Raw genomic sequence first — 23,548 nt, 5'->3', positions numbered from 1 at the left:
CCACTTTGTTGAAAATGCTTGCCAAACTATAAATACTAGATTGAATAATTCTATCTTTTAAGATTAATCATTTTATTTTACCTTACATTTAAAGCTTCTCTTTCTAGGTACGGTGGGTATTTTTTATTATCCTTGAAGCCTCTTAGTTTTTTAAGGAGTAAATCTAGAAGATCTACTCTCTCAATACACTTTTCCAAGTGAAAACTAGTAGTTACATTAATATCTTTTCAAAACAAGAAGTAAAGATTGAGGCGTGAAGGCCACTTAGGCTTATGTTGCTTACACATGTCTTAGGTTAGAAGCATCTAAGTCTAAGTGAAGAATCTCCAAATCTTACTCAACTCTTATGTCTTAATATTATTGTGAATTAGTACGGCCGATCGTCTTCGACGGCCTGCCTCTCTCGCCCTCTCTTCCTCTTTATCACGTGCAAACAGACTTGTTTTTGTTTTGGACTTTAACCTTCATATCGTAGATTGCGACACGTGTAAAGGACTCCCTCTTCTGCCATATTATGTTAATAGATAGAAAAAAAAGCTTAACCAACGACATAAGGATCTACTAAACAAAAAGACTTGGCATATTTGTACATGAAAAATACAAGAGTTTGTCAAGATGATGATTTAAGAGAGGCACTAGACCATGATAACACATCCTCTAAGCAGTACAAACCAATTTAAAAAAAGACAAATGGATTTAAAAAAGAGTAGAAAGGACAAAAAAGAAAGACCAAATTCTTTAGTGCTAAAATAAGTGATAGAAATCTTTAACATTAAAATAATTGGTACAACTATGAGGCTTGTCCTATTACAAAGAATATTAAAACCTTTTAGATGCTGCATGATGTAAGCCAAAAAATAAATCACTAAGTGTACACGAGGAGTTACTCTTGTAAAATTAAAGATGTGAACCCTTGAAAAACGAAAGTTCGAGAGCTAATTATCCAAGTGGCCTCTTTTTTTTTTGCTCACTTGTCGCTTGTGGGAAACATGCCTTAGGGATAGGGAGAAGATGGAAAACTAGGACATAGGCCCTAAATATATATATATACAGATATATCTATTCTATGCTAAGGATAATGGGGGAGGGTATTTCGGTTCTCTCCTATTGCCACGTGTCAGAAGCTCCTTCAAGCGACGGGTGTGACTTGCAGCTCCAGGAGCACAACGACGTTAAGAGAGAGGAGGACCCGTCGGCCTTACTAATATATATATATATATATATATATATATATAGAGAGAGAGAGAGACAGAGTAGGTGGTGTAAGGAGCACATGCAAAACCAGGGGAGAGGCAGATCAAAGATAGCGTGCATGAAAAGGCATGCCTATAGAGAGAGAGAGAGAGAGAGAGAGAGAGAGAGAGAGAGAGATTAGCTACACCATACCTAAGGGGTAGCCCAGAATAGCATTCTAGATTCTAGAAAGAGAGCCAAGAATAGCACGGCGTGGCTAGAGAGAGAGAGAGAGAGAGAGAGAGAGAGAGAGAATGTCCAGAATAGATTCAAGAGGGGGCTTGGCTTTCAAATTTTCGGTGACGCCTTCATCGCACGCAACGAAACGGTGTTCCAGAGATAGAGAGAGAGAGAGAGAGAGAGAGAGTGACTCTTCTCAGAGAGCTGCGCCAGCACAAAACCTAGCGAGGTCTGCTACTCTTATCTCTCTCTCTCTCTCTCTCTCTCTCTCTCTCTTTGAGTTTCTTGCTCTCTCCATCCCTTTCCTCTTTGCTTTTCTTTCTGCGGCCTGTTTTTCTACGGGCGCTCAATGTCAGAGGCTCCTAAATAGGGAGTTCTCGTGACGCAGAGCCGGGGACAACCCAGTGCTGTGAAGATGATATATTATAGCATTGCAGGAGCTACAGAGAGAGACTTAGGTGCATTTTGTGAATAAGTTGCTTCTCGTCTTTCTGCAGAGACGAGGGGTTTGATTCTGTGCTTTGCTTTCTTGCACGTTTACACATATCATGCACATGTGGGTACGTTTGTACACATGGGTGGTCCCTTTTTTTGTGTTTTGACAGTATGAGAAGTGTAACCCATTTTAGTGAATGGCAAGAGAAAGGAAAATAATTTGCAGCTTGTTGGGCCTAATATTCAACAAGGAGATATTATTGCATGTCGAATATTTGCTTAACAAGAGAGGCCTTGGGAGTCTTTCTATGATCTATAGTTTTTTTTTTCAGTTTTATTACTTATCTTTGAATATACTCAAGGTTTAGTTATGTTGCTCTTATCTTTGAATGCTATTGTAGTTTCTATTATGTTTAGCTTATTTGTTCTCCTAGGGATAGATTGCACATTATGTTTTAGTTGGTTTGAATAATCATTATACTATTCTAAGTTAAATGATTAGATACTCATAATGCAATGGTAAGGAAAAGAGTGATTTTTTTTTTTGTTTTTGTTTACGATAATGTTGTTTGAGTTTGTTGAAACTTCAATAAAGAGGCTTCTATTGTTAGAGCATCTCAACTTTGTGTTGAGATCTATGCTCATATGTTCATGTCGTGTTTGTTGTAGTGTAAGCATATATTAGTATCTAGTTCTATTTTTACTATTGGGTATTAATGATGTTAGTGCGGATGTAGTTATTAGTTAATAATGATGGTTATGTAGTCTTCAAGATGACTACTTTGAATCTCTAGCTTATCTTTACTATATTGATGAATTATGGGCTCTTTAGATTGTGCGTACGTTAGTCAATAGTGTGCATGATAAAGTTGATGGTTATGTTGACTATCTTGAATCTACAGCTTCTCTTTACTACAGAGGTTAATTTGGAATTTTCTTAGATTTTAAATATATATTTGAAGTTTTATTAAAGAGGCTTCTATGGTTAGAGCATCTTCAACTTTGTGTTGAGATGTATGCTTATGTGTATGTGGTATTTGTTGCAGTGTAAATATATGCTAGTACCTAGTTCTACAACCACTATTGGGCATTGATGATGTTAGCGCGGATGTAGTTGTTAGTTAATAATGATGATTACCTTGTTTTCAAGATGACTACTAAGAATCTATAGCTTCTCTTTGCTATATTGGTGAATTTGGGCTCTTCAAAGTGTGAATGTTAGTCAATAGTTTACATGATAAAGTTTATGGTTATGTTGTCTTTAGAGTGACTATCTTAATCTATAGCTTTTCTTTACTATAGAGGTGAGTGTGGGCTTACACACATACTTATTATGTATAGTATATATTATTTAAGATTGAGTCAGTAATTTAAATATAATATTGAACTTCTGTTTTATTTATTTATCTTGTCATTATATATTTGACACAAAGGCTTTATACGATTTCACCACAATTGTCTTTATGAAAAGACTTTATTATATGAATTCATTGTAATGTTTTACCTTTATATTTATGATGTATCTACTAAAAGCATGTTTCTCTTGAGAGTCTATTTTACAATCCATAGAGATTTCTATGATTGAGAGTAATTTGTGCTTAATTTTATTTTGTCTTTAGTTGTAGAATGCTTTATTAAAAGAATTCACTATCGCATTGTGATGAGTTATTAACTAATAGTGTATTTTAAGCTCAATGCTTTACTAATATTTACGATTGAGGCATATAATGTAGGGCAAGGATACTTTTCACGTAATATATAGTGAATTATTTTAGTTGATTTGAGGTTCTCTAGATTAAAGACATTTTGATTTTTATCATTAAGATATTTTTATGATTTTGATATAAACTTTTGAGAGAAATTTTTTGAGTTAAGATTTGTTTGTGAAATTGATTGTGTAAGATAAGATTGATCATTAATTTCTTTTTAAGTATTTTGTAAGCTAGATAAGTATATGACTGTGATACAGTTTGATCAATAAACTTTTGTTTATGAAATTCACTATTTTAGATCTTTCTTTAGCGAGTTTTATAATGGTTTAAAAATTAGAGCTTTTTTAATATATTAGTATAATTTTTTTAAAATATATTTGTATTAATTTTCTTCTCTCAAAAGATTTAAAAGTTTTTGTTATGTTTCTTTTCATTGTAAAGTGTGTATGAAGATATATCTATGGACTTTATGAGTAGTTGATTACTCAGTTGATATAAATATGTTTTATTGTAAAGTTTATGTGAATATTAATTTTGTTGCTTATAGATTTTTTAACTCTTATAATTTTTTATAATAGAATTCGGTATATCATGAACATATATGAAAGAAATTTTTTTTTAGTACTATAAATATCTTAAGTCTTTTCTTGAAGAAGATGACAACAGAGTTAAGAAAGATAGAAATAATATTTGAAGTAAGTAAAGTCAATGAAAAACAAATGATGTTTTTATGATACTTAAGTATTGTATGATTTTTAAATGTATTAGATTTAGCACGCTAAAACGTTATTTGCATAGTCTCTTTAAATAAGGCTAGTTGACTTCGATAGTTGATAAAAAAATTTCTCGTTCATCTAAGTAGCTCCATGTGTCTCTCGATTGTTGAATTTGAGGAAATATTGCTTTGCTTTCTTCTTATTATCAAATCAAAATCGAAGCATTAAACTAATGATTGGACTAATGATCTCCAGTTAGATTGCTTCTTGAAAGTCGACCCTTGTGATGACAACTCACTAGGTTCACTTTGGAAACTCACAAGTAAATACTTCTCAGTATCTACAATAGTACCTATAAGTATTTTGCAGTACCAAGTATCTATAGCATGTATCCATTAGCATCTCAACATCTAGTATCATTGTATTCGCATTGTGTAAGTAATAAAAGCAAGTTCTTGTTTTTGCTAGAGAGCAAGGGGTCCTTGAGGGTGGTTGGGACTATACACAGTGTCGTTTCTCTTTTCTCTCTCTTAGTCATTGTGTCAGTTTAATTTCTCTTTTCAAGTGAAGTAAAGTAATCTTATCTTTGTGTGGAGTAGTAGATTTAAGCTAACACTTTTTTTGCATCTTGTATTGTCATAGAGTTCAATGGTATGTGTACAGATGCTATCGATTTTTATTGTAAGTCGACGTTGGGAGATCCTAGATAGCAGGAGTGAGGGTTTGATTTATCTTATTTCCAAGGAGGAGGACTCTTTGGACGAAATTCGGCAGTGGTGATCCATGATCATTTTCAGCTCAGCTATAAAATTATAGCAAAGACTTTGAGTTTGATAATTCAACCGCTACTACAGAGCTTTGGACATAAGAGACAGACGTCTTTGTGCACAACGAGATATTGTTGGTAGGGGAAGAGGGGAATGATTCATGCTCATATGTTCACTACGATAGAGACGTTCTCTTGTTGCCTGTCACTTCCTCTTCTATGTTGAGGAGATGAGTAGATTTTTGACTTCACAAGAGGTTGGTGTGCGTGGCCTATACTCCTTATTCTGGGAGAACTTTTGGACGCGAAGTTTTGTTGATGACATAAGTATGTTTCTGGAGAGCAAGAGTTCAATTTGAATCAATGTGCGGTCTCTTGAAGTGTTCTCTTGTGTATCAAGACATTGATTAATTGACAGAAGACAATGTCTTTTTTTGGTTTGTCTTGCTTCCACGTCTAATTGGTCGCTTAAATAGAGATTCTAGTGGATCTTTCCCAAGGACACCAATTCGTTAAGTAAGTTGTTAGGTTGGTTTGAATTTGTTACTAGAGTAGCAGATTGCTTCTCTTTTGTTGTCTGTTAGAAGGAAACTGTCACATTGGAGTTCGACATGACTTTTTGACAGGGTTGTAGTAGTCAATAACAAGAGGACCTAATAGATACTCCTCATATATTGAAACTTTATCTTCGGGTTTTCGGTTTAGCTTCGACTATTTCAAGAGATCTATCAACTTACGGGTCCCTGTTCGATAAGGCCCAAGTGACAAAGAGATAAGAATAAAGCAAGGCCCACACACATACACAAAGATTTACGCAGCTGATGACGTGGCAACAATACGAATGCTCCAAAAATTGCGTTGACATGTGGACGTGGCAATCCGTACGGATTTCTGCGATTTGCTTTGTTGACGTGGCAGTTGTAAGGATTTTTGTAAATTATGCTGACAACTTTTGGACATCGCTTTTGGACCAGATGCATTTGAGTTTGAAGGCATTTCATGTAAACTGCTTTTGGACGTAGGGCCTTTAAATATGAGGCCATGGGTTCATTCTCGGACATGCTTCTCGGAGAAGGTGCAGAGTTTGGAGTATCGGCTTGTATTGTGTTGATGCAATATAAAGAAATACCGAAAGGGACGTGAAGATTTGGAGCCAATACTCTCTGGGGTGGAATTCCGTTACTCCGTGCCGCGTGTGCTGTCTCTTTCAGTTCAGTTTTATTGAAGTGCTAAAAGTTTGTTCAATCTGTTCTTTTCTATTGATTAGTGGTGTCCGTCTTGTGACAATAGTAATTAGAATTAGTCAATCCAACATCAATGAGATCATGTATAGATCTAGATGCGATTGCTAAACTTGTTGTCGATAGATCATGGTCCGAGATGTCGATGAACTTTATGTGATTTGATTTGAATGTGATGTTGATGTTCAGTGATTGTTGTGACTATGTTACAGTATTACATCTACTTTTAGTCGTAGATACGCCAAGTGCCATGCAAAGAAGGATCTCTATGCTTGGATGGTCACGACCTTTCGTCCAAGAGATATGCCTCTTCGCCAAAAGCTACACTCCTTTGATGATTGGTCACATCCCTTCGCTCTACGGTTTCGATTCTTCGTCCAATGGTTGCAGCTCTTCGTCGAAAGGATGCGTCTTGACGTCTAAAGTCATGTCTTTTCACCATGAGATGTGTCTTTTAATTTGTGCCTCTTCGTCTCTTATATAAAGAGCTTATTGTATTCAGTTTTGAAGCAATTATTCAATCAATCAAAGACATATTCAGTCCCTTGAGTCTCAGTCTCAGTCTGATGTTAAGTATAAAGTTTTAAGTCTTAATTATAGGATTATTACCACTAATCGTCACAGTGGTATCAAAGCAAATTTTTTTCAAGACCTGAAAGTTGTGAGCTTCTCATCCTCGTCGCTACGCACTAACCTCTCTCTAAGTTGTATGGAAGCAAACATGGATGGATTCTGTACAATTTGTGGTGGTGACCATAGATGGTATCAATGTTCAAAGAGACCAAATTCATCTAATCTGAAAAGAAATTCCAACGTGGAAACATCTTCGAATTCGAAACAATAAACTTCTGCTTAAGATAGAAGAAAATACGACTATGCTTATGAAGCATGCTTAGTGCGATTCTTCAGTTTTGGAGCCTCTCTCAAATCCGGTTTTGAGCCTTCTTGGAACTCTCAACGGTCAATCAATCAATATTTTGGTGGATAGGGGATTCTCAAATACCTTCGTCAGCACTCAGATTGTTTGACAGCTTGACTTGCCAATTCAAAAGACTTCTCACTTATATGATGTGGAATTAAGAGATGAATCAGTTTAACTTATGATGAGACAGCTCGGTAGTTGTAGTTCAATATTTAAAATTATGCAGATTAATTGGATTTCGAGGTAATGTCTATCTTATTACGACATGATTCTTGGTCAGCATTGGTTATTCCAGTACGATCCAACAATTAGCTTTTAAGGACAATACTATCAATTTGTTCAAAGATGGATGTGAGTTCATTTTACACGGGCTTTATTATGCGGAACGAGTGATTCAAGCCTCATGTGTACAAGTCAAACGACATGATGCAATGGATTATGATATAAATATGATTTTAATGCAGATGCATAAATTATAATTGATGAATTTTTGAACTCATTAACTTCTCCAAAATCAATTGAGGAAGACAAAAATGATTTCAAGCAAGAAGTTTTTCCAAGTGATACTTCGTTATCAAACAAAGATAAAGACATAGTTGCAGATTCTGAGTTAGAAGATGATTATGCTTTCTTTGATTCTTTGTTGGATGATGATATACCAATTGCAAGTCATGAAGTAGCGATTACTGAAGACGATTCTGAAGAATTTTGGGATTCATTATTGAAAGATGATTACAATCTCAAGCCAAAATTCTCTCCAATGATTCTCTCTGAAGAATGCGAGAAGATCTCCTCTCGACCAAATATTTCTCAATTATTACAAGATTTTGAATCAAAAGTGTAAGGTGCAGTGGAAGTGAATCTTGATATTGCTCAAGATGAGTGCTACGAATTGTGCTCAAGGGTTCCTTCTACTTATGGACGGGAGAGCCTATCGTTCCTTTAGTGAGAGAGTGCAATGATCACAAACAAAGTGAATGCTACTGTGAATGAAGGTGCAGAGAGAGAGAGAGAGAGAGAGAGAGAGAGAGAGAGAGAGAGAGAGAGAAGAATATGTCACCAGACGGTTTTCAAACCCTTCTCCATAGGCCACCCTCTCGCCATAGAGAGGTCTTATGTTATTGATTGTACAAATCTGGTACAATGGTATAGATGCAATGGACTTGCCGACGATGTCGACGACAATGATGACGGCGATGAGGACGGTGAAAACTGAAAACGCTAGGGCTGAAAAGCTGAATCTGTAAACTTTTGACTTTCTGTTGAATACTGACACTGTCGGTGAGGATTGCGCAACGACGCAACGATAATGCGCTGAAACCGCAAATGTTGAAATCTACGGATAGCGGGCTGAATCTGAAAACGTTGGCCGTCTCGACGGTACGGCGAGGATCTGCTGTGGGTAGGTCAGATCTGCGTCTAAGTACAGAAAATTGAAAACGTTGATGTGCTGGGTTGATCGGAAGTCGGAATCTGCAAACGCTAGGCTGAATCTGCAAACTGAAAACGCCAGGCTGATCTGTAGCAAAAATGCTAGGGAAACTGTATTTCTAAAAACATTATCTTCTCCGTTGGTTGAAAATGCTAGGGTCTTGTGCAAGACCCCGGTCTTGCTGAGAAGTTGCATTGCAAGTTGTTGGAACTTCTTCTGTCTCTTCTGCCAGAAAGTGCTAGTGCTAGTGCTAGGTTTCTTTTATAGAGACTTAGCAAATTTGCCCTATTCACTTTTCCAACAAAGTCACTTATTAAATAATAAGTTAAAAATGAGTAATTTTTGAAAAATGGTTCTGTGCACTGTAAAATGCTCAGGATGGGTACTGAATGTCATGCTGATGATCATGCTGTGTGCATTCAGAGGATATACGTGGACATGCACGGCCTGCTCACAGGCTCACAAAGGTGCCAGAAGACTTCCTAAGCTAACCTGAACCCTAGATCTGAGATAGCTTGTCCACATGCACATAGGGTTAGATGTGCACGTGACAAGAAGTCTTACACCTCATGAAAAGATTTTGAAGATCAATCCCTTCTTCTAGTCAACCTGATTAAGCCACATTCCTCTAAAAAGTCTTTGAACGATCCAATGACATGGGATTTAGCAGTCAAAGCAAAAAGGTTTCGGAAGAAGCAAAGGTTCAAGACAAATGTTCCAGCTAACTCAAAGATTGAAGATTTTCGGAGATTCAATGCTTTTTCAGAGTTCTATCAACATTACAAGTCATTTCTTTAACTGAGGCTCTCATTTTAAATGGGAGGGAGTGTCATGATTGTGACCATGTTACAGTATTACATCTACGCCTAGTTGTAGATATGCAAAGTGCCATGCCAAAGAGGGCCCTTACGCTTGGAGGATGGTCACAATATTTCGCTCAAGAGACATGCCTCTTCGCCAAAGGCCACACTTCTTCGACGACTGGTCACACCCCTTCGCTCTATGGTTGCGACTCTTTGTCCAATGGTTGTAGCTCTTCGTCGAAAGGATGTGTCTATTGAACTGGTTTTTGGTTTATGTTTGATTTTGCAAGTGTAATCGAGGACGATTACAATTCTTTCAAGAGGGGGGTATGTCACAAAGTGATGATGTGGCATGTCCAGTTGATGGATAAAATGACTTTTTTTAATAAGTTGTCTCAACTTATGGAGGTCTGTCCGATGAGGCGAGGAAGGACACAAGGATTTTATAAGAAATGGCTTGCAATTGCTGGTGACATGGTAGATAGGCTAGATTTTCGCAAAGTGCGCTGACTTGGCGAGTTGTACAGACGCTCACAATTTGCGTTGACATGCTGATGTGGCAGTTGTACGGATTTTCGTAAAATGCGTTGGCTGCTTTTGGGCCAAATGCTTTTGGGACTTGGAAGTTTTTCATGTGATTGCTTTTGGGGCTTTGCTTTCCCTTGTACTCTTTATAAGAGCCCTTGGGGCCTCACCCCTCTCTAGAGCATCTAGACGCAAAGTGTAAGAGCAAAGGTCTCTCGGGAGTTGTACTTTGCATTGATTAATGATAAAGAAATACTGAAAGGGACGCTAGACTTTGGGGGCGGTGACGGTGGAGTATACAGATCTTGGGGTAGTCTTCAGTGGACCGGTGTTTTCATTGAGGAGGCAGCAGAGACTAGATTGACGAGAGCTTATGCAGGAGATGGTGGAGTATACAGATGCATACACCTATCTTGGGGTAGTCTTTATGGATCGATGTTTTATTGAAGAGAGCAATAGAGACTAGATTGACGAGTGCTTATGCAGCCTTCGGAGGGTTGGAGAAGATATTTCGCAGGCTCAGTTTCAGGAACCTCGAACAAAGCTGTGGCTTTTTGACACTATAGTGGCTTCAACTATGCTTTATGGGGTCCATATTTGGGGACCCTCAGTGGACCACTATGGAAGATCTGGTAGCACTGATAAATGGAGATGTATGGAGAGGCATCTAGTCTCTATGATCTCTCGTCTGATTCGAGCTAAGGTGCAAGGTGCAGTGGAATGAATGTTGAACTTTGCTCAAGATGAGTGCTTCGAACTGTGCTCAAGGTTCCTTTTACTTACGGAAGGGAGAGCCTTCCGTTCCTTTAGTGAGAGAGTGCAATGGACTCATACAAAGTGAATGGACACTGTGAATGGAAATGCATGTGAGAGAGAGAGAGAAGAGAGTACGACACCAGACGTAAGACCCCCCTCCGAAGGCCCCACTCCCGATGGCGAGAGTCGTCTACTATTGATTGCACAATCTGGTACAATGACTGGATGCAAATCTAATGGGTATGTTGATGTCGACGATGTGGACGACGAAGACGATGCTACGGCTGAAAATGGTGTTGAAGTAGATGCTGAATGGGTTGAATGTTGTCGATGAAAAAACGCAATCTGCTAGTCCTTAAAGGCTGCTGAAAATCTGCTGTGTTTTTGCTGTTTAAAACGCTATGAGGGCTGCACTCTGTTGCTTTCAAACGCTGACTAGCTAACTGAAAAACGCTAGGCTGAATACTGTCTTCTGTGGTGGAATCTTGCTAACGCTAGGGGATCTCAAGGTGGAAAGGTACGGAGTGTACGGTACGTAATCAGTACGTAAGGTACGTACTTCTGTACGGATCAGCCTTTAAGGTACGTGACCAGTACGTAACATTTGTAACAACAAAAAGAATAGTGACTTTAGCCTTTTTCAGCCTATACATACTAGGAACTACATAGAGTCTAGACATAGATATTGCTTCAAACATCCATTAGATATTGCTTCAATGTCCATTAGATACTGCTTCAAATGTTATCCATACTTAACTCTTAGAAAAAGACAGAAAAATGTTATTCGTCTTTTTGCTTCAAATGTTATCCGCAAAAAGATTTATCTGCTTCAAATGTTATCCGTACTTAACTCTACCATCAAAAAGACAGAAAAATGGGAATACACTATATGATACAATAAACTTTAGTCCATTGCCCAATGGCAAGATGTCCCTAAAAAAAAAAAAAAAAAAAAAAAGGTGAAAGGGAAAAAAAGGAACGAGTACACTACCTATCCGTATGTACGGAACCGTACCGTACGGCTGTACCGTACTGTACGGATGCAACCTTGGGGGATCTGCTGTCTTCTGGGGTTGCCGGGGCTGATCTGTTGTACAAACCACTAACACTAGGGCTAATCTGTTCCTTGTTGTTGCTGGTAGTCCTGCCAAAGCAAAACGCTAGGCTAATCTTGTCCAAAACGCTAGGTCATTGTTGGGGATGCAAAAACGCTAGGTCATCTGGGGGTGTCCTGCTGAGAAGTTGCTTGTTGAGCAAGGTGCTCCTGCTGCCTATTCTGCCAGAAAGTGCAAGCACTAGGTTTGCTTATATACAAACTTATGAAATTTGCCCTACCGAGTTTCCAACAAAAGTCACTTAATAAATAAGTGAAAAATGTCAAAAATAGGTTAAATGCATTGAAAAATTCCCTTAATGGATTCTGATGGGAATGCTGATGATCATGCTGTGTGCAACCGGAGGATATGCATCTAATCTAAGTGTCTGGACTTGCACGGTTTGCGAATAGACTCACAAAAGTGCCAGATCACTTCCTATTCTAGACTGACTTCACTGAACTGAACCTTGGTCATCTTGTAGCTTGTCCACAGACACATAGGGTTGGATGTGTCACGTCACATCCCCTCCTTTTCAAAGTGAGGTACTGGTACCGAACTGTATGGCGTCGAGGGAGGTCGCCAATAACATCCGGAATCCTGGAAAGGACTCTTCGTAGGCCCACTTTGATGTGGGTCGTGCTGTACTTGAACTTCATAAAGGTCTGCAATGCTTGCTTCTTTGGGCCGCGCCGAAAACGACACAGTCTTTTGTGGCTCCTTCAATGCTTCAAGTTTGTTTATGGACGTAAAAAAATAATAATAATAAAAAAATGTGGTTCTTTCCTTGAGCGATACAGAACACTGCCAAAGCTCTGATACCAATGTTAGGTGCAACGGAATGAATGTTGAACTTTGCTCAAGATGAGTGCTCCAAATTGTGCTCAAGGTTTCTTTTACTTACGGCGCCTTCCGTTCCTTTAGTGAGAGTGCAATGGACACAAACAAAGTGAATGGACACTGTGAATGGAAATGCATGAGACTGAGAGATAGAGAGAGAAGAGAGTACGACACTAGAGATGTTATAAAACCCTCCTTCGAAGGTCCCACTCTCAATGGCGAGTGGTCTACTATTGATTGCACAATCAGGTACAATGACTGGATGCAAATCTAATGGGTATGTCGATGTCGACGATGTGGACGACGAAGACGATGCTACGGCTGAAAATGGTGCTGAAGTAGATGCTGAATGAGCTGAATGCCGTTGATGAAAAAACGCAATCTGCTGGTCCTTAAAGGTTGTTGAAAATCTGTTGTGTTTCTGCTGTTCAAAAACGCTATGAGGGTTGCACTCTGTTGCTTTCAAACGCTGAAAACTGCAGTTCCAAAACGTTGGTTTAGGTGACCCAAAAACGCTGAATAGCTAGCTAAAAAACGCTAGGCTGAAATTGTCTTCTGTAGTGGAATCTTGCTAACGCTAGGGGATCTGCTGTCTTCTGGGGTTGCCGGGGCTGATCTGCTGTACAAACCACTAACGCTAGGGCTGATCTATTCCTTGTTGTCGCGGGTAGTCTTGCCAAAGCAAAACGCTAGGCTGATCTTGTCCAAAACGCTAGGTCATAGCTGGGGATGCAAAAACGCTAGGCCATCTGGGGGTGTCCTGTTGAGAAGTTGCTTGTTGAGCAAGGTGCTCTTGCTGCCTCTTCTGCGAGAAAGTGCTAGCGCTAGGTTTGCTTATATACAAACTTATGGAATTTGCCCTTCCAACAAAAGTCACTTCATAAATAAGTGAAAAATGTCAAAAATAGGGAAAATGCACTGAAAATTTTTCCCAATGGATGCTGATGAATTCTGATGGGAATGCTGATGATCATGCTGTGTGCAATTAGAGGATATGCATCTAATCTAAGTGTCTGGACATGCACGGTCTGCAAACAAACTCACAAAAGTGCTAGATCACTTCCTATTCTAGACTGACTTGACTGAACTGAACCTTGGTCATGCTGTAGCTTATCCATGGACACATAGGGTTGGATGTGTCACGTGACATAAGGCCTTAGTGCCACATGAGATTATTCGAGACGAAATAGTTGCCCTCCCTCTCGTAGTTGAGGCCCTTACTAGATTAGTTTTCTTTATGCATAATATATGGGGCCTCCCTAGAGACAGACATGCTTAGCTAGTCCTTGAGTCATCTCGACAGCTAGCGCTACAGGGGAACACAACATGCTGGCATGGATAGATGGCATCATGGTTTCAGTCACATGGCTTCAACATGGATAGCTTGCCCCCATTCCAGTACTCCTTGGATGCACCCTCTTTTCTCTCACACAGAAAGAGATCACTAGACTTATATGTCAGGATTTGATTCGACTGGATACCAGAAGTACATGGATATAGTCTGTACAAGAGTTGAGCACGAAGATGGCATTCTATAGAGAGCATTTTCTCCAACTAAAAGAGGACGGATATGCGATTAGATCCGCCTATATGGACACTCAGTTATTATGCGAGATACGATGTGCTATTGGTTAAATGCGCACATCGTCGCATTAACTAGAGATTGAGACTGTCAGATTTAGCAGAGTACCAACAAAAGCTAGGATATGCCAATTGTGTCATATAGAGCCAGAGATAAAGAGTTACATCACATTTGTCACTGTTCGGTATACTATGAGATACGAGGCCGCTTTTACTCTCTATTTAGAGAAGGGTTTGGACTGTTGGCTAGAGTCATGAGATATCAGGATCAGAGATGCCAGATTGTTTTTGCTAGAGCTGCGCAGACACAGGGGGAGTCTCTTGAGGAGAGCAAGCATTGAGAGACATTCACAGAGGGAGATCACTGACTTCTTTAGAGCAGAGACTCAACAGCCAGATGAGCATGATTCACAACAGATTTCAGAGCCCACTTATACCAGAGGTATCTTAGTGAACAGGGCCATTGAGCTCGAGAGAGCTAGATGCCCACGCCTACGAGGGTGACCACGACGACGACGGAATGTCCATTAGAGGATCATGACTATTCTAGCACGATATGGGAGACGCCAAGTACGACTATCTACAAAGTTGGACATTGACGAAGCTCTTTAGCGACCGATGCAATACTTTCTCTGACAACATCCAATGTCGGCCATCTTTGGGCATTGGTAATGATGATGATTTGAGTCTGACGATTTTAGTCTTTTAGTTTTTCTAGTTTAGTCTTTCGCTTCACTTCATTTTATGTTTGTACCCAAACATTGGACTAGATCCTTAAGGATTGTATTGGTTTGGTCTCACAGGTCATTTTGGCCTTTTGAAGACGTTTAATATAACATTTCATTTCTCTATGGAAGTTGATGATTTTGAAGTTTTTGTTCGCGTGTTGATATTGATTTCTCGCTTGGGAGTGTCCAAGCCTGTTACACTTGTTGTCATAGGTTTCCTTGCAAGGGAGGAGCCTTGAAAGGAGTTGTTGCTTCACCAAATCAGAGCTTGAATTCTACAAATGGGCGGCCCATGGAGCCCTTCCACTCGATGGATTTTCACAGAAAATTTGATAGCATAAATTTTGGTATGAGTGGGCGTGAACACGAGATGGGAGGATCATTTTTCTTTAACCTTTCTTCGTCCTGTGAGCAGTTGTGTAGTCGCCTTGAGCATCACGATGCTACTTTGCATTGATTAATGATAAAGAAATACTGAAAGGGACGCTAGACTTTGGGGGCGGTGACGGTGGAGTATACAGATCTTGGGGTAGTCTTCAGTGGACCGGTGTTTTCATTGAGGAGGCAGCAGAGACTAGATTGACGAGAGCTTATGCAGGAGATGGTGGAGTATACAGATGCATACACCTATCTTGGGGTAGTCTTTATGGATCGATGTTTTATTGAAGAGAGCAATAGAGACTAGATTGACGAGTGCTTATGCAGCCTTCGGAGGGTTGGAGAAGATATTTCGCAGGCTCAGTTTCAGGAACCTCGAACAAAGCTGTGGCTTTTTGACACTATAGTGGCTTCAACTATGCTTTATGGGGTCCATATTTGGGGACCCTCAGTGGACCACTATGGAAGATCTGGTAGCACTGATAAATGGAGATGTATGGAGAGGCATCTAGTCTCTATGATCTCTCGTCTGATTCGAGCTAAGGTGCAAGGTGCAGTGGAATGAATGTTGAACTTTGCTCAAGATGAGTGCTTCGAACTGTGCTCAAGGTTCCTTTTACTTACGGAAGGGAGAGCCTTCCGTTCCTTTAGTGAGAGAGTGCAATGGACTCATACAAAGTGAATGGACACTGTGAATGGAAATGCATGTGAGAGAGAGAGAGAAGAGAGTACGACACCAGACGTAAGACCCCCCTCCGAAGGCCCCACTCCCGATGGCGAGAGTCGTCTACTATTGATTGCACAATCTGGTACAATGACTGGATGCAAATCTAATGGGTATGTTGATGTCGACGATGTGGACGACGAAGACGATGCTACGGCTGAAAATGGTGTTGAAGTAGATGCTGAATGGGTTGAATGTTGTCGATGAAAAAACGCAATCTGCTAGTCCTTAAAGGCTGCTGAAAATCTGCTGTGTTTTTGCTGTTTAAAACGCTATGAGGGCTGCACTCTGTTGCTTTCAAACGCTGACTAGCTAACTGAAAAACGCTAGGCTGAATACTGTCTTCTGTGGTGGAATCTTGCTAACGCTAGGGGATCTCAAGGTGGAAAGGTACGGAGTGTACGGTACGTAATCAGTACGTAAGGTACGTACTTCTGTACGGATCAGCCTTTAAGGTACGTGACCAATACGTAACATTTGTAACAACAAAAAGAATAGTGACTTTAGCCTTTTTCAGCCTATACATACTAGGAACTACATAGAGTCTAGACATAGATATTGCTTCAAACATCCATTAGATATTGCTTCAATGTCCATTAGATACTGCTTCAAATGTTATCCATACTTAACTCTTAGAAAAAGACAGAAAAATGTTATTCGTCTTTTTGCTTCAAATGTTATCCGCAAAAAGATTTATCTGCTTCAAATGTTATCCGTACTTAACTCTACCATCAAAAAGATAGAAAAATGGGAATACACTATATGATACAATAAACTTTAGTCCATTGCCCAATGGCAAGATGTCCCTAAAAAAAAAAAAAAAAAAAAAAAGGTGAAAGGGAAAAAAAGGAACGAGTACACTACCTATCCGTATGTACGGAACCGTACCGTACGGCTGTACCGTACTGTACGGATGCAACCTTGGGGGATCTGCTGTCTTCTGGGGTTGCCGGGGCTGATCTGTTGTACAAACCACTAACACTAGGGCTAATCTGTTCCTTGTTGTTGCTGGTAGTCCTGCCAAAGCAAAACGCTAGGCTAATCTTGTCCAAAACGCTAGGTCATTGTTGGGGATGCAAAAACGCTAGGTCATCTGGGGGTGTCCTGCTGAGAAGTTGCTTGTTGAGCAAGGTGCTCCTGCTGCCTATTCTGCCAGAAAGTGCAAGCACTAGGTTTGCTTATATACAAACTTATGAAATTTGCCCTACCGAGTTTCCAACAAAAGTCACTTAATAAATAAGTGAAAAATGTCAAAAATAGGTTAAATGCATTGAAAAATTCCCTTAATGGATTCTGATGGGAATGCTGATGATCATGCTGTGTGCAACCGGAGGATATGCATCTAATCTAAGTGTCTGGACTTGCACGGTTTGCGAATAGACTCACAAAAGTGCCAGATCACTTCCTATTCTAGACTGACTTCACTGAACTGAACCTTGGTCATCTTGTAGCTTGTCCACAGACACATAGGGTTGGATGTGTCACGTCACATCCCCTCCTTTTCAAAGTGAGGTACTGGTACCGAACTGTATGGCGTCGAGGGAGGTCGCCAATAACATCCGGAATCCTGGAAAGGACTCTTCGTAGGCCCACTTTGATGTGGGTCGTGCTGTACTTGAACTTCATAAAGGTCTGCAATGCTTGCTTCTTTGGGCCGCGCCGAAAACGAGACAGTCTTTTGTGGCTCCTTCAATGCTTCAAGTTTGTTTATGGACGTAAAAAAATAATAATAATAAAAAAATGTGGTTCCAGGAGAGTGGCACGCCGCTCTCAAGCCTGCAGCTCTCCGCCAGATGGAGGCTTTCACTCGACTAGAGTCCTCATTAGAGTTAGGGCTTGCTCAGGCAAAGGTTCATGCATTGTCTTTGAGGCTCAGAGAGAGGGCTCCCTCCATAGAGTGTTGTTGGGAGCTTATTTGCAGCCTAACACTTTGGTTCTGTCACGTGACACATCCAACCCTATGTGTCCTTGGACAAGCTACAGCATGATCAGGGTTCAGTCAATCCAGTCAGTCTAGATTAGAAGTGATCAGACACTTTTGTGAGTCTATTTGTAGACCGTGCATGCCCAGTCACTTAGTGTAGATGCATATCCTCTGGTTGTACACAGCATGATCATAAGCATTCCCATCAGAATCCATCAAAATCCTTTAGGGGAATTTTCCAGTGCATTTAGCTTATTTTACCTATTTTTGACATTTTTCACTTATTATTTTTAAGTGACTTTTGTTGGAAAGTAGGTAGGGTAAATCGAGTAAGTTTGTATATAAGCAAACCTAGACTAGCACTAAATGGCAAAAGAGGCAGCAGGAGCCCAAGCTCAACAGGCAACTTCTCAGCAAGACCCTTGGTGGACTTTCCTCCAAGCAAAGACATCCCCACACCTAGCGTTTTTCCTCAAGCTTCATCGCCCTCATCAACCTCAGTCAGCTAGCGTTTTCTATCAAGAAGTTCATCAACAGAAGTTCCCAACACCTAGCGTTTCCAGATTGCAGCCCAAGCGTTTATAGCCTAGATCGCCCTCCCTTCTGGCTGGCGTTTTTCAGCAAGAAAGCAACATCAGTTTTCAGCCATGAATACCATCAGTTTTCAGCCATGAATACCATCAGGATTCAGTTTTCAGCCATAAAGACTGTTGCTAAACTTGCTTTATTTGACAAGAAAATAATTCTAAATGAATTATTGGATTTATAAGTGAGAGGGTTTTCTCGCTTGGAATAACAGGAAAAATAATTCTAAATGAATTATTGGAATTTTAAGTGAGAGTTTTTCTCACTGGAGACATCCGAGTACAGAGTATTCCTAGTGCGTCGTTAACAGAAAAAATAATTCTAAATGAATTATTGGAATTTTAAGTGTGAGAGTTTTTCTCACTGGAGTCATCCGAGTACAGAGTATTCCTAGTGCGTCGTTCAAAGTAATGACGGGAGCATTGTGAATGGGAATATTTGTAGGGCCACCAGGAACGGGCACTTCTGATGCGTCACATAGGATGGGTGACAGGGAGCATCGAGAAGAAGTATCCGACCATCCGGGAACGGACATATCTGATGTGTCATAGGATGGGTGACATAGAGCATCGCGAAGGAGATTGTGCTGTAAGTTTGGTAGGAAGTGACTGGGTGATGGGTTTTCCTGATGCGTCACAAGGTGGGTGACGGGTGCATCGGAAAGGAATATCCATAGTCGAGAGGAAATTCCGAACTGTGTTAGAATTGTGCACAAGGAAAACGCAAGCACTTGAATGAAGATGGGTTCAGAGGAAACTTTGAGGAAAAACAAATGCTTTTTGAGAAAGCGGGATTGTCTTTCGGGAAAGCAGATGCTTTCTCACGAGAAAGTCTATGTCTGCATTGCAACTGTGCATGTGATTGCATCCAGGGACGCCTAGGAAGTACTGTGAAAGCATTGTTTTTAACTTATAAGGTTTTATTGAGTTTTGGACAAATTCAGACCATTTTTAAAGGTGACCGACCGCCCACTTAATAAGTGGGCAGCCATCTGATAAATAAGGCAACATATCAGCTAGCGTTTTCTCTCTCTTTTTTTGGAAGAAAAAAAAAAAGAAAGAAAAAAAACCGGCCGCGATCTCTACGCGAGCAGCTATTTGTGCCCGTGGCTAGGAGCTATAAAAGCATCACATGCCCTCACTCAGAGGAGGACCAATCTTTGCAAGGAGGAGATGCTGCTGCAGATTTCAGCCGTAAAGAAGACGTTGCCGGTGATGCCCATGGCTGTCCCAAGTGTACCAGATGTCGCCAAGACCCAGTGCACGAGTTCCCTCGCGAAGAAGTGCCTACGAAGCGTGTTTCCATCGCGACAAGTTGTTGTTTTTCTTTGTTTTCAACCCATAAACGTCGTAGACGGGGCTGATTTACGAGAAGGAACCCGAGAACACACCTCTTTTGTGTGTAGGATTGGAAGAGAGGATTTTCTATGGAGAGATCTCTTCCGGGGAATTGCTTTTCGAGAACGGAGTTGCGTTTCGAGCGTCGAGACTTTGCAGGTAACGATTTTCATGTTATGAACTCTGAGTATTTGCTTGCAGGTGTACTTCCTCTTAGTGAGGGAGTAGGAGTAGAGGAAGGTACGAGCCTCTGCAGGAGAAAAGCGCTCTTAAGGAACTAGAGCCAGATCAGCCCAGGGGTTTCGTACGCGAGTTTGGGAAGTAGATCCACGGATCGGAGAGAGGTAGTCTCTCAAGTTGTGATCTGGAAGTTGGGATTCCCAAGTAAGGACTTCGTGTCCGGGAAAGCAGAGTTGTTCTGCGGGAAGAGGACTCTGGAAAGAGAGTTGGAAAAGAGTTGCAGGGATGCCATGCCCTGAGTTTGGAAGGTGAGATCCAGAGGCGAGAACCTTGATTCTCGAGGAATTGAAATAAGGAACGGAAGTTCCTTGGAATAGGGTTTTGCCTAGGAATCGGAAGCTGAGGCTTCCGGGAACCATCAAGTCTTATTCTAGAACGAACGTGATAATACGTTCGGTTCAAGTGCTTGTATAGACTTCTCCTCAGTAATAAAGATACTATTATGGGGGGGGACCAGCCCATCTTCTGGTCCCCAATACTATGTCGATCTTTTCACTCTCTATCTCTCTCTATTTATTTCTCTCTATATCCTTTGGCTTCAGTAATAAGTGATAAATCCTATTTATCCGGATGTATTTTATATTGTTATGTGCTCCCGTTTTTGACAAAGACCATCAGTTTTTAGCCCAAGGAACCGCAGATTTTCAGCCATAAGAACCAGCAAAGGCAGCATTTTCTTTTGCGTGTTCAGCCGTAGCAGATTTCAGCCCATTAGCGTTTTGGACAGCAGATAAAGAGTAGCAGATTTCAGCCTTAGATCGGTCTCGACATCACCATCGATCTAGCCTAGACTTGCATCGTCACATGCATTCAGTTTGTACCCGTTTGTGCAATCAATAGTAGACCACTCTCACTGATGAGAGTGGGGCCTTCGGAGGAGGTTTTACAACGTCTCTAGTGTCGTATTCTCTTCTCTCTCTATCTCTCAGTCTCATGCACCTTCATTCACAGTGTCCATTCACTTTGTTTGTATCCATTGCATTCTCTCACTAAAGGAACGGAAGGCTCTCCCTTTCGTAAGTAAAAGGAACCCTTAGCACAGTTCGGAGCACTCATCTTGAGCAAAGTTCAAACATTCATTCCGCTGCATCTTACATTGGTATCAGAGCTTTGGTAGTGCTCTGTATCACTCAAGAAAAGAACCGCAAGAATCACAAGATTTTTTTTTTTTGCTTGTTCCGGTCGCACGAACGCAAGTTCGCTTAGGCGTGTCGATTCCTAATCGTGTTTTTGAAGTGTGACAGGAATCCCAAGAAAGAAGGGCTTGTCTAGCTTTCCTTTGTGCCTCTTTTCACTCATTGAGAGCGGACCGTGCACTTAGCGGCCGGCCAATCAACGTGAGGTGGGAAAAAGCAACCTTGGTGTGAGTGCAAGGCCGCCAAGGGGTGCGCCCGCGGAAAGGAGTAGAACTCGGGTGAAGAGAAGATCCTTCTTAAACACAGACTGCAAGCGAAAGAAAACCCTCAAAAACCTCAAGAATTTCAAGACCCTCAAGGACCCAATTTCCTCGTGAACTTAAGAACCAAAGATCATAGTGCATGGTCATCACCCGAAGCGGAATTGATACTTCGCATACAGGTGATGAGCATGAGAGAGGCGACGAAGAGTTCTCCCTACTAAGAGATTTTCCGACCCTCCCCCTTCTCCATCTACGCCACGAGTTGTACCAACTTCCATGGAGGCGATGGTCGAGTCAATGTTGGACATGATGGCCCAACAACAAGAAGCCAATCGCGAAGCGACTTGCCTTGCGCTGGCACAACAAGAAACGAATCGAATTGCGCTCGCACAACAAGAAGCGACTCGCATTGCTTTGGAACACGAGCGCGAAGAACGAAATGAAAGAAATGCTATAAAACAAGAAGCAACTCGCATTGCTTTAGTCTTTAGAACGCGAGCGGGATGAACGAAACGAAAGAAAAGCACAAAGAAAGGAGGAATGGGAAGCTTAAAGAGCGGCCTTGGAGGCCGAGCGTGAGGCTCAATGAGACCTCCGTACTCAAGAATTGGTTCGACAAGTACTTTTCTCGAAGTCCGAACCCGCCAAAGATCGTGGGAGTTCTTCAAGTGGCGCAAGCCACGATGGAGACTCCAACAATCCAGTCACAGAGAAGTTGACTTTCAGTAAGTATGATGGATGCTACGGTTATTCATTCTTGGTTGCATCAATTTAATGCTTATTTTGCGACAACTAAGAAGACAGGGAATAGCAAGGTTTTGACGGCAGCTATGTACCTTGCCGATGATGCCATCAATTGGTACCAGGCATGGCAAGAGGCACAGTTAGCCGCGCACCTAGAGGAAGCCGACGAATTCACGCCCTTTTCCTTCAATTTGGTTGATTTCGAAGACAAGCTCAAGGTGCGGTTTATGCCACCTCAGTACCTCGCACGATTGAAGGACGATTGGCGCGCTCTCAAGCAAAATGGTATGCCGGTTATATCTTTTTCTAATTGTGTTTTGTAGCTAGGTACCCAATTACGCAAGTCGGATGATGAGCGCAAGTAGGCATTCCTTTATGGATTGGACGAGTATATGAAGTATGATGTCGAGGTGCTTGATCCAATCGATCTCAACAAGGCGGTAGCGATTGCTCTCGCATAGGAGATGAAGCACAACAAGGAGAAGCCTAAGGAGAGCAAGACTTTCACAAGTACCTCGCAGACTTCTCAGAACGGTAAGAACGGTAACTCTTCTAACCAATCTACCAACAGTCTCTTAGAAAAGAATTCTTCCAATGAACCTAAGGGTAAGGCTAACACAATTGCTAAACCTAACCTTACTCCAAAAGGTAGCACAAGGAATTTTAGGAGGATACATCACGTCGGAAGAGCAAAGCACTTATTCTAAGGAAGGTCGTTGTTTCATTGTCACATTAAGGGTCACATAAAAAGAACATGTCCTAAGCTTGACTCTAATGACACTAACGAATCCACTTCCTCTGTCAATGCAATCACTGACAACACGAGTGTGCCCCAAGTTTCTTCTGACCCTCCCATTGATGATTCACTCATTAAATGTTATGGTCATATGACGGGGCACCGTTTTGTTGTCAGGTGACATCCAACCCTATGTGTCCGTGGACAAGCTACAACATGATCAGGGTTCAATTAGTCAAGTCAGTCTAGATTCAGAAGTGATCTGGCACTTTTTGTGAGTCTATTTTTAGACCGTGCATGCCCAGTCACTTAGGATAGATGCATATCCTCTGGTTGCACACAACATGACCATAAGCATTTCCATCAGAATCCATCAGAATCAATCAGGGGAATTTTCCAGTGCATTTAGCCTATTTTACCTATTTTTGGCATTTTTCACTTATTAATTTAAGTGACTTCCCAACAAAAGTAGGTAGGGCAATTTTGCTAAGAAAATATATAAGCAAAACAAAGTTGG

The 23,548-nt window shown here is 40.9% G+C and overlaps 1 protein-coding gene across 4 annotated transcripts in view; it reads left to right on the top strand.

Annotated features, from left to right (window-relative positions):
- Positions 1-1,398: 1,398 nt before the first annotated feature.
- LOC147436520 (uncharacterized) overlaps positions 1,399-23,548 on the top strand; it is a 35,386-nt gene continuing 13,236 nt past the window's right edge. Inside the window, exon 1 of one of the 4 annotated variants that reach the window (XM_086489392.1) lies at positions 1,399-1,642. The gene's annotated coding sequence lies outside the window, so the exon portion shown is untranslated. Of the gene's footprint in view, positions 1,643-1,674; positions 1,872-23,548 lie in introns of those variants that run through there. The other 3 variants (XM_086489394.1, XM_086489393.1, XM_086489395.1) reach the window with 3 other exon arrangements.

The sequence above is a fragment of the Adiantum capillus-veneris genome, chromosome 18 (assembly GCF_014529385.1).
Source record: "Adiantum capillus-veneris isolate H3 chromosome 18, ASM1452938v2, whole genome shotgun sequence".
Lineage (NCBI taxonomy): Eukaryota > Viridiplantae > Streptophyta > Polypodiopsida > Polypodiales > Pteridaceae > Adiantum > Adiantum capillus-veneris.
Note: the sequence above shows the minus strand (reverse complement) of the source record. Positions and strands in the feature narration are given on the sequence as shown.